Source organism: Corticium candelabrum, chromosome 22 (assembly GCF_963422355.1).
Source record: "Corticium candelabrum chromosome 22, ooCorCand1.1, whole genome shotgun sequence".
Classification (NCBI taxonomy): Eukaryota; Metazoa; Porifera; class Homoscleromorpha; order Homosclerophorida; family Plakinidae; genus Corticium; species Corticium candelabrum.
This window is the reverse complement of record NC_085106.1, coordinates 4209247-4226918: the sequence shown is the minus strand read 5'-3', so window position 1 is coordinate 4226918 and position 17672 is coordinate 4209247. Positions and strand designations below refer to the sequence as shown.

At 41.8% G+C, this 17672-nt stretch overlaps 1 long non-coding RNA gene across 2 annotated transcripts in view; it reads left to right on the top strand.

The window, feature by feature from the left end:
• The first annotated feature begins 2296 nt into the window (after positions 1 to 2296).
• LOC134197595 (uncharacterized) overlaps positions 2297 to 17672 on the top strand; it is a 17138-nt gene continuing 1762 nt past the window's right edge. Inside the window, exons 1-6 of one of the 2 annotated variants that reach the window (XR_009972674.1) lie at positions 2297 to 2390; positions 2450 to 2520; positions 2835 to 2912; positions 2974 to 3229; positions 10592 to 10664; positions 14432 to 14527. This is a non-coding gene — a long non-coding RNA (uncharacterized LOC134197595). Of the gene's footprint in view, positions 2391 to 2449; positions 2521 to 2640; positions 2693 to 2834; positions 2913 to 2973; positions 3230 to 10591; positions 10665 to 14431; positions 14528 to 17672 lie in introns of those variants that run through there. The other variant, XR_009972675.1, reaches the window with a different exon arrangement.

Genomic DNA, 17672 nt, shown 5'->3' with positions numbered 1-17672 from the left:
CTACAATCATGCTCTTGTTGATTAGTACCGAATACCAAAATATCGTCCATTAAACAGATAACCCCTTTCAAGTTCTCCAAAATTTGTGAAATCCTCTTTTGAAATACTTCTGGAGCTGAAGTAATCTCAAAAGGTAAACGTTTGAAAAAATATCTACCAAATGGTGTGATAAATGTCGTTAATGGTGCACACTCTTGTGTCAATAGAATTTGCCAATAACCTGAGTTTGCGTCAAGTTTTGAAAATACCACAGCATTTTCCAACTGAGCTAACACGTGATCAACACTAGGCATAAAGTGTCTCTCTCTCTTAACACACTTGTTCAACTGAGTTAAATCAACACAAATTCTCACTTTTCCATTCTGTCTAGATACTACAACCATTCCTGCAACCCAATCTGTTGGCTCTTCCACTTTTTGAATGACATTATCTTTCTCCATCCTAACAAATTTTTTTTTTACCTTTGGCAATAACGGTATAGGAATTCTTCTTGGAGTTGATAGAGCATATGGTTGTGCGTTCTCTTTCAGCTCTATGTTATACTTTCGCTTCATAACTCCTAACCCACTAAACAATTTCGGATATTTATCTATCATTTCGTGATCCACATCTACTTGATCAACTCTCGTGATTAGTTTTAAAGCTTTTATCGTAGGAAGTCCTACTAATGGTTTCCTGAGACCTTTAATGACATACAGTTCCTCTTTAACTGATTGACTTCCTTTTTCTAATTTACATTTTATCTGTCCACATACTTCTAGTGACTTCTGATTCGGTCCTTTCAGACAGCGTATAGACTTCTTCAACCTTGTTCCGAAAACATTTCTAGCTATATTTTCAGGAAGAACATTCACATCTGCTCCGGTGTCAATCTTGAAATTTATTGGAACTTTATCAACTAACAGTGTCACCGTCCTAGGCTCATGTTTACTACTACTATTTGTTGCTGACGAAATTTCCTTAGTAATGCAACCAAGATACTGTTTCTCTGATACGTGTATTTCCGAAACCTTTTCCGTTTTGCACATTTGAGCAAAATGACCCATTCTACCACACTTCTTACATCTACAGTCTTTAGCAAGACATTGACTCTTGCTGTGCTCTGGCACTTTCCCACATCTGTGGCAGCGTTTCCTACCCTCCGCTGGGAAAAATTTCCTTGCCGTTGTGTAACTTCCTAGTTTCTTATGGTCCTTCCAAACTTGATTAGACTTTACTCTAGCTACTTGCGTTGTTTCAGCAGAAGCTCTAATTACATCTTGTTGTTTCTTTACTGACTCCGATTGTCTTACCTTTGTCATTGCTTTTTCAAGCGTTAACTCCGCATCAAGTTGAAGTTGCTCTGACAACTTTGCATCTCTCAGTTCAACTACCAATCTGTCCCGAATCATTTCGTTCGTAAGTTCTCCATAACTACAATGTTCTACCAAACTGTATAACGAAGTAATAAATTCATCCACTGGTTCACCTTCAAATTGAACTCTTTGATTAAACTTCGCGCGTTCGTAAATTATATTCCTTTTCTTCACAAAGAAGCTCGTCATAGTCTCTTTTACAGTCTTGTAGTTTTTCTTCTGCTTCTCGTTCAATCCTAACGTCTGCAGCACATCCTCTGCCTTGTCACCCACAGAATAGATCAACGTACTTACTTGTGTCTCGTCTGTCTTCTCTGCTAATCCTGATGCTTGTCGAAATCTTTCGAATCTTCTTATCCAGCGTTCCCAGTCCTCCGGTTTGCTGAAGTCAAATTGCATCGGTATTTGCAACTGTGACTGTGCCATACCTTAACTCCTGACACCATGTAGCGTTATCGGGTTCGTACTAAGGCACCAGACACGTATTACTATTGTCTTTAGCACACAACGTAAGAATACAGACTCTTTACACACTAGTTACACCCCAACCGGTCAATACGTCTCGAATGACTCACTCTCTACGCATGCTCATTCATGCACTCGCGTGACATCATAGTAACTAATAATAGTATCATACTCAGTCACACTCCACAAGTGTTGGTAAAGGCTAAAGGAGAACCGTTAGAGTATACGCTAGCAATGCATTATGACAAGTTTTGCTTTTCAAACGTCTATCTCAAGCATGTTAGAAGCAAAATCAACGTGCGCTAAGGTTGACGTCACGAGGTGTACGTGACCACCTTGCACCTATGTTTAAAAATAGATTAAAAATAGAAGGCTCTGTTGTACGGGCTTCAAACTTAGCAATTACATTCAACCAATCATAGAAGACAACGCCTTGGCTTATTTGCATTTCCTTGTTGCACGTGATCAGAATGGCGTCTGGATCGACACGGCGCTCTGGGCGCGCATCGAAAGCCCCCGCTCGATCAGACTTCGTTAATATTTCGGGAGATGAAGGAGAAGACACCAACAGTCTGAGTGCCCTTGATCGTCGTGATTATAACAACCCAAAACTTGCCGATCCTCTTCAGGTCATTTTCGATAGGCAAATGTGGTCGGACGAGGAGTCGGAGGAATCCAGCGATGGTTCAGAAGAGGAGAGGTATTGTTTCGTAATTCTTTGTTTCGTCTAGAAGTGGTTGGAGTGGGGTTTTGTTACTCAACGATTTTTTCAAACAAGTCATACTTCCGGTCGGCTTTGTTTGTGACAACAGAAGTATGCGAGAATGCAACCGTCGCGTTAGTCAGTACAACGTCGTAGGTGAATACGACAGGTCTGTACGTACAGAGGGTTTGCTGTTGCACACGTAGTTTGCGGCTTGGGGAGTAAATGTCTGTTACTTTGGTACAACAACTGCGCATTCTGTTTCAGCTGCTGTGCTGTTGTTTATCATTTCTTTGGTTCTGATTTTGCAGGAGGGGATCGGCAAGGTTTTCAAGAGGAGGAGGTGTTCGCCGTTAACAATCAGCAGTTGTGGCCATTGCCAGCTCTAGGTAAGCAGCTTCCGGTTTTATCCGGGAATCGTGTTGACTTCCGGTGTTGTGTGTTGTATAGCACTAAATCAGAATCAGAGAGCGAAGGAAGTAGAAAGAGGAAGGGACGAACAACAGGAGTGAAGAGACGAGGAGTGAGAGCAAGAGGAGCAAGAGGAGGAGAGAGAGCAAGAGGAAGAGGGAGAGCAAGAGGTGAACAGAGAGCAAGAGGAGGACGAAGAACAGAGAAAAGAGTGAAAGTAACAGATCAAGTGCAAGAGGACGCAAGACAGAGGAAGAAAAGGGAGTTGGCGGAGACGATGTCAGCTGTAGATGAGGTTAGTTAACAATAGTTACAAAAATTATATCATTCCAAAGCGCAGTTAATACGCTTATCAAAGATGTGTGAATTGTAATTTTTACTTCTATAATGTGGCTGCAATTGGAAATAATAGGTAAGGGACTACTGCCTTAATTAATTGCGCGCGCGCTAGATAACTAGATTACTATTTAGATAATTAGATAATTAGACAGAAACGACATGTAAGCGCGAACAAGCGAACGGTTGTCAGCATGTAGAGTTTGGTTTGTTTGTTGTTGTTGTTGCGTGCGTGTGGTGTGGTGTGGTGAGTGTGTGTGTGTGTGTGTGTGTGTGTGTGTGTGTGTGTGTGTGTGTGTGTGTGTGTGTGTGTGTGTGTGTGTGTGTGTGTGTGTGTGTGTGTGAGTTAGTAGGTGCGAAAGAATTCTTTAGTATTATATACTGCAATTCATAGAAACGGAGATCATTGCACATTTAGGCCAACCCTGCCTAAGACCGGCCGGACTGAAGAGAAGAAGTTTGTGATAATTATTAACAGTGCTCAAAATAGCGGTCGGACATCGGACATTTCCGAACACTTTTGTTGTTTGTCCGATCACGGAGAAGAACGTTCGGACAAGATGTCAAACTTTAGAAACGCAGCTGTAGACATGCCGTAAAGGAGCTCTAATGTCTTGCTCTCGAGGATAGATTTATCATTTTCCACTACAGCTAGCTGCACAATGAGCGTCTATTCGTTTTGCCGCATGTTTCCGATGTCTATTACCCAGTGATCGCCGCTCTTCATTTGATAATTGAATTATAATTATTACGCCACAGGTGCGGCCAACTGTAATCGACGTGTTTCATCTCTACATCAAAAGGTTTGTTGTAAGATTAGTGTTTCTCGTATATGGGTTATCAGAAGAGATACACATGAGTTACTAGTAGCTACGTATATACCCCAACCAGTCTTGTAGAACGGATTCCCGAGTCACGTGCTGTAGTAATGATATGCACGGCGTTCTCCAACTATATCCTAACTTGTCTGCTGTGAACTTCAATCTTCCGTCGCTTTTCACTTTTATAGTCTGTACAGTATCCTAGAGATTTACAGAGGCTACTCTCTGTTCACGCTGACTTTGCTCCCGAAAGTCAGTAATGATGCAGCTGTAATTGTTTACCACACGCAGATGTTAAGTGATATCCCAAAACTGTCCATTAGAAGTCATATAACAATAGAATGAGGTTATGTAAACGTAAAGGCTATCAAGACGACACAGAACGGGAAGAAGAGTCAGGAATACCAACCAACAGCCCGCGAAACAATGAGGACTGTGAGTTGATGTCACAGTGGTGGACCGTTTAGTGACCTTGCTAATTGGCTACTTCCTCTAGTAGCTGTATAGTCATACCTTCCTAATTAACTCATGCGCTAGAAACCCTATTGAGGATTGGGCAGCTTGGGTGGGAACTGTTGACAAGCACTAGTTTTGTACGTTGCACATGAACCTGTACAATTTACTGTCAGTAAAAGCCTAAGTAGTAACTGAATTACTCTCTGATACAACAATTAGTACAAGCTGCTTCAAGGCTAATTAATAGTTAATTAACAGTGAATGTAAGAGCTTATGAGCAGTACAGAACATGATTCAACTTCTGCTTAAATATTAATTAATTTAGCTTAATACATTTGTCTTAAGTATCTCGTTATAGGAACTTTCTAAGGTCGCTTAATTAATCCACAGACTTAAATCACAAGTCATGAAAAACAATCTGTGGGAGACCATTTTAGTCTCAAACTCTGTTGACTTGTGGATACTTAGCACTGTTTATAGACCAGAATTGGTCTACCTATGGCTGGACTGCTTTGAAATGTCTTGTCTAGTGTCGTTGTAAAAATGAAGAAATTATTTCCAGAGTTGTGTCTTTCAAGAATGGCAAAAAAATTGCCTCAGCTTTTGTGATACCTTACTGAACTTTTGTGCTCATGTAGCTGTTGACTGTTTATGAATATCATAAGGCATGGTGACACTGATCTTTTGCACTCATCATGTTAAATTTGACTGCCCTTTTTATTAATGCGCGTTATAACAAACAAATCAGGTTTTGATGCTCCTGAGTAAGTTAGCTACGATGGAAAATATGTTTGAACTAATTCTAGCTGTGAAGTCCAATCAATTTAAAATTTTAGTCTCACGTAGCAAGCCCCTCCCACTTTTGATATTAAAAGGGGAGGGGCCGGCTACGTGAGAATATGTCCGGACATTGTTGAAACCTTAATTCGAGCACTGATTATATAATACAGTTGGCGGGCAAGGTAACAATAATTATATGTATTTGTAGAAGATTTCTTGATTTAGAAGCACACTACCCAGACTGCGAGGATATCGAAGTCTCCTTACCACCCTTTGAACCCACACATCCTGTCGGCGCCCATCTACCCCTCACCTTCTTGACAACCCTACACCTCTCGACCTTTTCTCCCTTTATTTGATGACAACATCCTCCAGAAGATGGCGGGCTGAACGAACAGCAAGGGACGGCATAGGAAAGCAACGGAGAAGAGCTTCCAATGGCAGCACGACACCACCCCCAGGAACTCAGAGCCTATTTTGGCCTTTTGTTGGCCATGGGATTAGTCCGTCTGCCCCAGATCTCTCACTACTGATCCCAAGCTACCACAACCGTGATATATTTACAGGGGTACGTCCCGGATAAGATTCTTGACTAGTAATTCCAGACGGGTTTTACCCTGCTAGATAATCATGAGCGGTCCGAGCAGCCACTAGCTGTTCCTGGCGTTCAACCGATAAAATCTCTAAAGCCTAAAACGTATCTTCACGACCAGTTTCGTCTGATAGCTCCCGCCATTATCCGGGTTGAAAGCTTCTAGTGCGCATGACGACTTTCGTGACAGTTTGAACCTACTAGGGTTATTCTGCCCACTTCAAGAAAAATTGTAAAATGCCACTCTACAATGTTTGTTCTCACGCATCTAGAAATCATGTAAGTACCCCGTATTATTTAGTAAGATAAAGTTGCCAGCTAGCCTTCAGGTTTGCAGGCTTTACAGCAATCACACGTACATCTATGGTAAAACAGCAGAAAAGGCATTTCCACTATTGGAGTGATGCCACTTGACAAGGACACTAGACAGCAATCTAGCCTCGTACCAGACCCTCTCGCGCCGTCGTGCCCGTTTCCCGTATAACACGACGACGCCTGAGGTCTGGGATCATACCGCCTACCGATGATCAAACTAGCTCGTATGTCACCAAGCCTCAGGCTACTAATACGATTATTCTAATAGTTATTCTCATGTGTCACACGGAATGTCTTGCAACAGACTTGACCTTCCATTCGTGCTCTACTTGTTCCCTTTCAGTGTTGATATGCTGTCTCTACGCAAGCTCTACGTATTTGCCAACCTCTCTGGGAAAGAGAACTTCCTCTCCAAGAGACTCTAGAGCGGAAGTCAACACCGTGTCTGACAGCACGCTCTGCTAGACTCCAAATGTTCCCGAATCGTAATCGAGCTTCCCGATTTTGTATTGTTCTCGTAGCCTAGCACAGTAATAGAGCGGCGCCTAGTGCATCCCGTGTCCAAGCTACCTAGACTGCCGATCGAATCACATTGGACCTCACAGCTTCAGATAACGTAAATCGAACTCAGGATCGAGCTCCCTCTGTGAATGAATCTCTTTCCATGCGGCAAGGTGGGTCTATTCTCATGCAGCTGTACAGGAAGGAAATGTAAACAGTGAATGTATGCAATCGGATATCACAGCTAGCATAACTTGTCAGTTGCATAAGCGAAAGAAAGTCTCTGGCAGAGCTCCATTACGGAATACCGATATTCCAGGACGCCTTTGGACAAGGTTCAAATAGACTTCTGCGGCACTTTTCACAAGTCAATTCCAGATGGAATGGAGTACATATTGGCTCTCCAAGACGTATTCAGCAGATATTGTATTTTGATACCAACAAGAGATTGTAAAGCGGAGACTGCTGCACAAGTATTTTGAGAGAGATGGGTGGGCCAGTTGGAATTCCTCTCATGGTACAATCAGATAGAGGTACACATTTCACGGCCTTGGTTTTCCAAGAGACTTGTAAAGCTTTAGGGATTAAACACATATTGAGTTCAGCAAATCACCCACAATCTCAGGGCCAGGTTGAGCGTCAGAATCAGTTGGTGGATAATATTCGTTGTGTAATAGAGGAGGAGCCATATTTTTGGCCTAGAGCAGTCGCGGTAATACAGTTTGCACATAATACCGCAGTGAGTGCTACCACTGGATATACTCCTCATGAGTTATTGTTAGGTTACGCATCACGACGTCTAGAGACACTGTTAGCTAGACAGCTATCACTATCAGGAAGGTTGTCAGACGAGGATTGAGAAAATGACGAGACACACAAAGAAATGGCTAGGAGGCGAGTGGTAAATACGATTCAGAAAATGTTCAAATTTTTGGAAGTGTAAGAAGGCGGATTGCACAGTGTCAAGAAAAACGGAAGATACGAGCTATACAACGAGGTGTTCCATATGAAGTAGGACAAGTGGTACGAAGAAAGTTGTCACCAGCTGAAAGGAAATTAGGAAAACTTTCACCATACAAGAGTTCTAGATATGTGACAATCGAAAAACAAGGAGACACATATTGGTGTCGTGAAATCGAAGGGACAAATCCACGAACCATTCAAAGGCATTACAACGACTTAGAACTAGCTCAAAAAGGAACAATATCGTGGGAGAAGAACATCATGGATCAGAGGAGGACGGACAGTGAATTGGATACAGAAGATGACTTTTGTGGATCGGTATCACAAGACCAGAGAGAGCAGCCTGAAGGATATAGAAGACGGTATCCAATGAGACAAAGACGTTGTGTGAGACATCTCACACCAGACCCATACGCTAACAGATATGAAGAGGTCGAACATCGGTACACGGATGAGTATGACAATAATTATTAATGGGACCGTGAACCTAATTTTGTAGGGGGAGGAGTTTCATAAGTAGTGTTGCGCATGCGCGTAGGATGTATATATAAGTTGGGTTTCCTAAATACAGATTCAGTCTTGTGTTGTGTTACCGAAGCCTACGCTTAGTCATCACACATTGGTCAAAAAGTTAAAGATACAGTGTTTCTTCGAAGACGGTTTTTGATTAAACGTCGTCCTCCTTTAGACGCAACAGTTAAGTACAGATAACAAATATACGCTGGTCTTGAATAAACGCCGCATTCCAATAAATCCCAATATATCTAGGTCTATATGACTTCTTCAGAGGCATACATCAGGCAAACGTTTCTTTAGACTACTAGGGTACTGTTTCATCTTTCACTGCGTGATGTCTCAAGCGTGAAATGTATACCAGTATGGTGTGTCGTTCTCTTGAAAAAGGTTCAACGTGTATGCGTACATACATACTCGTGAAGTACGGATAGAAACCGCTTAATAAATAAACGCCGTCCTCGGATACACATCGCCATCAAATAAACGCCGCTCTCAATTAAACGTCGCAGTTGAAAGTCTAGTTAGGAAATGCGGTATTGTAAAAAATCTATAGACTCATTTTACACGTTAACATCTGCTATGAATGCTAGACTTGCAATAATAATAATTTATATATTTTATAGCAATTAACACTAAGAGTTGCACTTCCCTCGCAGGGCAACACAAGACGTAACATACAATAAAGACATATTTCTGCGCGTGTGTGTGTGTGCGTGTGCGTGTGTGTGCATGCGTGCGTGCGTGCGTGCGTGTGTGTGTGTGTGTGTGTGTGTGTGTGTGTGTGTGTGTGTGTGTGTGTGTAAGTTTTGTGTATTTGTACAGGAGGCTGAGACACGAGTCGCGAGAACTACTCTGACCGTAACAGACGTTGGGATAAATCTCCGTTTTCCCCAGCTCTTGACGTCTCTTTCCCATATTCCGAAACACTCGGATCTTTGTGGGTTGGTAACTTTCATCCAAGCGTGACAGAAGCTACGCTTTTACATTACTTTTTCTAAGACGGTCGTTAAAAGAGACCTGTCGAAGTTAGGCTTTTTGCCTTTGTAAATTTCTGTAACATGGCTGATGCACAACGTGTTGCCAAACGTTATGATGGTACTGAATTTAGGGGTCAGATAATCAAAGTCAATCTCTAGAAGAAGAGAGGGCATTCTTCTTTGCGTCCAACAATTCCATCAGCATCTTTCCATCAACTGACTCCATCAACATCTTTCTGTCAACCAACTCCATTACAGCTTTCCCATCAACCGACTTCATTAATGCATTTATATCAACCGATTCCATCACGGTCAGCAGCTATTTGGGTCGGATCTCATACTAAGGAAACAGACGAACAGGACCTTCGGCAAGCGTTCTGTCGTACAAACTTTAAATCAAATAAATTGAAGTCTTAAAAGACGAATTGGAAACTCCGAACAAATTGGTTTTGTCAACTTTTATGCAGAGCAGCAGGCAATAGTGGCGATAAATGAAATGAAAGGAGTAGAGATGAGAAGCAATCGAATCAAAATAAATTTACAAATGCATCTAACGCGACACATTCATCAACTGCAACTCATTTTGCAGATTTCAGTTGCGTAGGTCAGCAGCATATCGAGGAGATTACCTTCGGCTGCCATAGGCGATAAACCTATAGATTTGGTTGACTGGCAGACATTTTGCTAAGAGGGTGTCGCTCCGTACAGAAAGGCTAAATGTATTTTTAATTCATCATATATATGACTGCTGCATGTATGCACAGTAAAAAACAAAACATAGTGTTAGTGAAGCAATACCATAAGTCATGTCAGAGTTATCAGTTTCTACGTTTCTCATCCTTGTAAGTTAACAAGTCACTTGACAGCTAGAAAAGGTACTGGCACAGGAAATGTTAATTCCTACCACTGAGCGAGGCGGCTTTAGCCCACCCCATCCCCCGCTTTCTACGCCAATGCGTTCGAAACCGCAGAACGTGGTATTTAATTTCAGGGGGTTCATTGAAGTTCGCAAAGCAGTCAAAAACAATAGGACTATATATTATAAGATGCAGCATACATAATTGTATAAAGATGTATGCAATTAATATTAATGCAATAATCAAACTTTATTTACTCTATTTAATTATCTTTCACATGCATAATTTTATTCAATTTCATACACTGCATCTGCACTTATCTTGTTCACTGAATCTGTGCTGATGATCGAGCTTTGGTCTTCATGATCAATTTGATTTCTGATGTGTTTTCGTCTTCTTGTACCGAATCGTAGTCATTAGCATTTACCTGTACAACGTCCACGTTCTCCTGCTCTTCGTCTACGCCGAATTTATTCATTAAATTAATAAACTGTTTCACAAGGTCTTTCCACAGTCTATCTCTTGCTCTTTGTCTCTCTGCAGTGCGTGTTCGTAGTGCTTGACCAAGCTTCAGGAGCAACACTGCTTGAAATGGAGCTGGATCCAACTGCTGGAGGTTAGTGCATGAGCTTGACCGTTGTGTGACTTCGCAAGTATCGTTTTACGTATACGGTACGGACTCTTATATCAGAAATACCTAGTTATACGGAGATACCTACCCATAAAGATGAACAGACACAAACCCTAGATAAAGGTATGCAGCGAAGGTTAGAGTTAGTTGGTAAGGAATGAATGTTTAGTTGTACAGTGAAGATTAGTTGGCCTAGTCACACATCAATTAAAGAAGTACTATGCCCAGGGGAAATCCAATCTACCCAATGTTTGTAGGCATGTCAAGCAAAATCGCCGGTTACCAAACAGTGTGATGAATCTTTGTTCATCTCACTGTCCCGGCAAATTACGGACGCTAATTCATACTGTGAAAGTAAAAGTAAGAAATGGGCGTGGTCTTCCGGTTTGATAGCGATCTACTACCCCAAACTTGAGAACCATACTACGCCGGTGTCACTCCTGGGGACGCAGAGAGCAAGAATTATGACTTATAGGGTGGTCATGCCATGTCATTCGTTGGGTCAATTCATGCATGTACGAGAATGGATTGTGAGGCAAATAGGTGTTTTACATTTTAACACATGGGCTGCTTCACACACACACACACACACACACACACACACACACACACACACACACACACACACACACACACACACACGAACGCAGGCAGGCAGGCAGGCAGGCAGGCAGGCAGGCAGGCAGGCAGGCAGGCAGGCAGGCAGGCAGGCAGGCAGGCAGGCAGGCAGGCAGGCAGGCAGGCAGACAGAGGGACAGACAGACAGAGAGACAGACAGACAGAGAGACAGACAGACAGACAGACAGACAGACAGACAGACACACAGTACTATTCTGTGTAGGACATTCTCACCAAACTAAATAATTATTTTGTCATTTATAACAATAAATATATTAGTATTTAACAATAACTTGTTAGCGGATCTCCGCTCCTAGATTCTGAAACCGCCGCTGGACACGCAGTCACGGAAGAACAAGGGATGTTTCTGGCGATAGGTTATAAACAGTCAGGAAGCAACCTGCACTGACCAAGAAGCTAAGAACATTTGAGAGCCAAATTTTGTCTTACAATTTTATATCATTTTGGCTGTAGCAGCCGCTTAGTAACCTAGATATGGTCGAGGGGCATATATATATATATATATATATATATATATATATATATATATATATATATATATATATATATTAACTCTAAACCGTAAACTTGGCCTCACCATGTCATCTCATGAGTTTGTTGTAGCTTCAAGATACTTGTTGGGTCTGCCCATATTTCCTTTCCCACCAAACGGCATTAGATGTTTGTGTGGTCAGCCACTTGACCCTTATGGAGATCACCTTGTTGGATGTGGTCATGGTCCACATCGTCTCAATCATCATAATGCTTTGTGTGGGACTATTTGGCAATCGCTTCTTACTGATTCGAAAAAAGTTGTAAAAGAACAGAGAAGCTCCGGTGAAACCAAGTACCGGCCAGATAATGTTTCCATCCAAATTTCTTGAATGGACGTCCTGGATACTTCGACATCACAGTAAGAATCACGTTGCAACCATTATACATCCATCGAGTTGCTGAAACATCAGAAATAGTGGCAGAAGCGGCTGAGATAGACAAAGATGATCGTCACGATGCAAGAGTGACATCAGCAGGCCGGGTTTTCTACCCCTTGGTGGTGCCCCTTGGTGGTGGAGTCGCTTGGTTTATGGTCATCATATAGCCTAGAAACTTTAAAATCTATATCTTCTAAAGTTTGTGCTGTGCTAGCTGTTCCTTTCTGGAAAGCTTTAAAGAGCTCGCTAGAGCAACTGGCTGTAAAATTATGGTTATATAACGCTAGAATGATTTCTAGCCGCATGCTTGCGGAGGTAGATAATGTTTTAAGTTGTGACTTCCCTGTATGCTATTAGTTGTTCAATAAAATTAAAAAATATACCGTATTTTCGTGCATACAACGGCAAGACTATGATCAGAACATTTCGGTACTATTTGTGCAGTGTGGTCAGAGAATAGGGTTAAAACCATAGAATTTCCTGGAGGATTGCAGACAAAGGACGACATCACGGATGGCCATATTTTTGATTCTGATTTGGTTTTTTCGTCCACAGATAAATTTTCAGTGGGAATTAACTAACCTTATGCATCAGTTGTTCATCAGTTATTACACATGTTGCAGAATTTCATCAACTGTATCTATGTCAGCCTCATTGGCATTTCTAACTTGGCACTGGCAACGGAAGTGTTACAAAAAGCTCGTATAGTTTTAGTTTTACATAACTGTTCTGCAGACATAGAGTTTTTCACTCATCACATTTTCAATTCTAAATACTTTAGCTAAACGAAAAAGTCTAAAAATTTCCATGTTGTCTGAAATATGCAAATACGTTACCCCCGGCTATAAACGTACATTTACTAATATTTGTTTAACATTTATGTAAATACACGTACTTTGCCAAAGCCCGGATAGAAATCGGACGATGTCGTGTTTGGCAAATGTCTCATGAGCTCCAATTCAACATTAGGTTTGTGAGCCTGTAGAAATAGTTTACTGTCTGTACTTTTCTCATAGTAGTGAACTGGCTCTTCTTTATCTCCACTCAGTCCAAATCCATACACATCAACGTGCTTGCACATCATCATGGTAAATATAACCGACCGAAAACCTGATGATGACATTGTCCTTTCCACCTGACGCGCCTTCATTTTGGGAGGACGATGGGCTAAGGAATAGTTGTAAATTAGCGTTCCTGCGAAGTCCATAACGTAACTTGAAATAGCATACAATGGCAATTCACTGTTAGCTTTGCATGTTTCGAAAGAAATGCTTCTTCGGTTTCTCTTATACGGGAGTTTAAGAACTTTCAGCTTGGCCTCAGGGTGGCTTTCGTTAAAACATCTTTGTATTTTGTCTCCGAAAAAGATGATGTCGGAAGGTCGGGATCCCACGTGTTTTTCGTATCCCTTTATTGGCGGGTAGTTGATTCTGGCGACAATTTCGTGATCATCGATGTGGCGTCCATATTCAGTTTTCAGTAAACGGCCCGATGAGCCGACGACTGCGCAACTGTTCCAATGCCTCTGAAGGATAGGATGACGAAAGTGTGTTTCATTGACAGCAATCACATTGCCAAGCCCTTTACCACGCTTCTCGTTTTCGGACTGACAGGAAAACAGAGGGTATTTCGTATCACAACCGACAGAAATCCATAGAGAACGGTCGGGAGGCAAGACAGATTCAAGGCTTCGTAGCCACTTGTGAGTATTTTGAAGATGATGTGTTTGTAGTCTTAGAATTCTAGACGGTACAATGGCAACAATTAGGGTAACGAAAGTAATCTAGATGCAAATTCTGTAACTATTTACAAAAATGGAATAATTACAACAGTTTGCGTCAAGTATATTCGGCTCATTGAATTGCCTATCACTTTATTCTTATTATTTTCTATTTACAGTTTTAAAATTTTAACGCATGCAATGCATGTCTGGATTTTCAATTTCTTGTAATGTGCCCTAGGGGTGTCATTATAACAACTTTATAACAACAGAGTTACGTAATTTATAGTAAACTAAGTATATAACATATTATATTACTCTTTTTCTGTCTAAATAATTGCCAACTATCATGAGCTGTAATTTTATCATTGTCTTACATATATATACATACATACATACATACATACATACATATATATATATATATATATATAAACTCAAGTTAGTATCACTACTCTTACGGTTTTCCATTGTTTGCATAGATGAACAGTATCAGGAAAAAAGGAAAACATAAAAGCACGATCAAAACAAAGTTTCTGAAACGCTGGCTTGTTTCAAAGTGTTTCCTGCAAAGGAAGGTATAGTTGCATGAATATGATAACTTGTCATATTTACATATATTCACACAAATAAAAGCAAAAACTATGCCAATCATTAGACTAAACACACACACACACGCGCGCGCGCGAACACACGCATTCACATCAACACGCACACTCCCACGCACACTCCCACGCACACGCACACAATTCAATTAATTAATTATACACACACGATTAATTAAATCTAGTGTGTGTGTGCGTGTTTATCAGTGTTGAAGAAAGTCTCCAAGAAAGGCGAGTTGCAGCGTCACCGAATTTTGATTGCGCACGCCGAATCCATGAAGCTCGTCAGTGAGATTGTTGTTGTCTCCCGTACGTCTGTCGGTTTAACGCAATTTTCTTCCGATCGAACCACCATGCACTCGCGCGCAAATTTCTCCGAAAGGGCGCATCGGATCTCTACCGAGTTGAATTATACTGTTCCTTCTTGACCTCGGACGGTACGCAGGAAAGGCGTCGTTTATTGCCGGCAACGTCGAAAAAGGCAAGATATTTTTAACATGTCGGAGTCCTTGAGAAATAGGACTAGAATCGTTTGCCCGTGTTCACGTTTGGAATAGCTGCCACTTTCGATAAACCGGTTTCCCGCAACGGTAGCGAAGTGACAACGTACAACGGCATTGTCGAAATATACGCGAGACTTATAATATATATATATATATATATATATATATATGTATTTGTGTAAGGAATTTCACGTGACTTGTAAGTTATTGCAGCCCAGATATAATCTCGGGACGGGATTTCTCGGAACGGGGCACTCGCGTTACATTTTCATTTGTATATTCACTAAAAATCAATAATCTAATCAGCCAGGGCAAAGACAGAATGGGATCTCATATTGTACTCTAGACCCCATGCCTCTATAGGGGTATTATCGTAATCATGTGACTATACACACCTCCAAATCACTTTCATAGGGCAAAACCCACAGACAAATGCGCGATGTTTTTTTACTTTCTTCAATGTCTTGACTTTGAATCGCTCAACCGCTACCTAGATAAGGGAAAGAGAGATGGAGTCTGTGAAAATGTATTCTGTATAAGATGAAACATTGGCGGGAATTTATATTGGCTGTTTGCTACGAAATTGATGGACAAAGCCTAGTGGAGGATTTTATTTTGGCGGTCGGAAATCGTTGTTTGATAACTGATGTATGTCTTACTACAAGTGGTCATGGACAAGTTTGTGATTGACAGCCGTGTTTGTGGTTCACATTTTTCTAACTTACTGGTCTCCAACTACGACCAAGTGATGAAGAAATCCTGTGTCAGTGCAAAGAACGGGGCCTCTCGTAAACATGACAGTGAGTCCAGCTTCATTCATATTTTCACGGGCTCATACATAGGCACAACAGACGGCAAGCAGGTATCTTGTGGCCTCGTACCACCACATCGCCATATAATGCTTGATCCACACGAGTGATGACGTCAACATATCCCGGTGGCCATATTAATGGCCGATTTTATATTGATGGTCATGAGAAATTAGCCAATCCGCCAAAATAAAGTCTTCGGCAATATTTCATCTTATGCGGTATGACTCGTCTTGCATTCCAATCGGTGAGTGAATCTAAAGTATTTTGCAGTAGTCAGTCTTCACTAAAACTACACGTATATCTAGGGTCAGTACATCATAGAAGCAGCAGGAATGTCTAACAAAAAATTCTCAAGGCGTTCCAAACGCTGGAAGTCTACAGCTAGAATTCATCAGTGCTAGACAAGTCTACGTGCGCACACTAAAAAACACAAGAAACTAGAGCCGCCGTAAAGGCAAAGTAAACACAATCTACATAGTCGAGCAAGTGTTAACTGGCTTGCACAGTGCATTAGTGTTTGCGAGAGAACAGGCACAATCTACTTTTCCCTTTTTCTTGTCATGGGCGTTGTAGCGTCGTACAGGAACCAGGTACGAAGAGCTAGAGAATGTGGTATGAGACTAGTATAGTGACGGCAGCTGTTTTCTCGAATGCTAACAAAGAACATTAAAACAAATCTGCTTCAACTCATGTAGTGGTAAAAATCTTACGTATATGAACCTGACCTTAAGCAAAATCACCACCGCAAACGCGCCAACGTTCATCCTTCCCAATTCGCTCGCTTGATAACCCTAGCTGATGGACGGTCTCTTTCCAAACTATTTACTAGAAAGCAAAAACTTTTCACATCACTCACTTAGTCGATCGCGCATAAGCTATAGACGGAACCAGACGTGCCTCATGTGTTTGACGGAACAGCAAATTTGGATCATATATATGTCTGGACAACCCTGAAGAATTTTGAAGGTTAGAAAGAAGTCACTTGCCCTAGAGCCTTCCAATCAGAGGAGTTGCTTTCGAGGACTATGGACGTACCCTGCAGCGGCTTTTGCGCACGACGTCAGGAGGTCAGTGTAGGTAGCATCACAGGTGTCATAGGGTAATTTCCCTACCTCCAGGAAGCTAGCACGCTAAGGGTAACGCCTTTGGGAGAGATAGCACTCTAGGCCTATGGCCTGATCTCCCTTGGATGTTCTGCGAGGGGAGACTCTATACCCTGTAACAGCGGCTTCTGCAAGTTCGGTCAATCAAAACGGTTTACCAGCTTCAACTGTCAATGAAGTCGACGGATGCGAAATCATCTATATCACGGCTTTCCATCCACCCTCATGCAGCCGAATACCTCCAACAGGTACGACGGCTCGAACACACGAGTGGCAGTGCAATCGATGCTTAGTCGGAAATAAACACATTGAAAGAAATATCAACAGCCTCGCACTCCAGCACGCAGTAAGAGAGCTTGTTAGATTTGCGATGATTTTAGCACCTCCGATGGAGTTGGCCTCATCTTCATGATTGCCGCCGATGTTTACATGGCATTCACGTTGAGGGCCCAATCTGGATGCCATCAATGGAACTCCTCGTTTTCTTCCACTTAAAACTCGTTTTACGTTAAGTGACTATAGGCTGCATATTTGAGGGCATGCGTGGTCCCCGTGGCCATCTTACTGCTGCGTCTACGGCTTCAAAGCTATAGGTCTGGCACATTCGTCGGAATCTTGTGTAACCTAAGAGGCGCATAATGTGAGCGTACTGTTTCAAAACACTTTCTTAAATTTGCTTGGTAGCAAGTTAATATAGGAA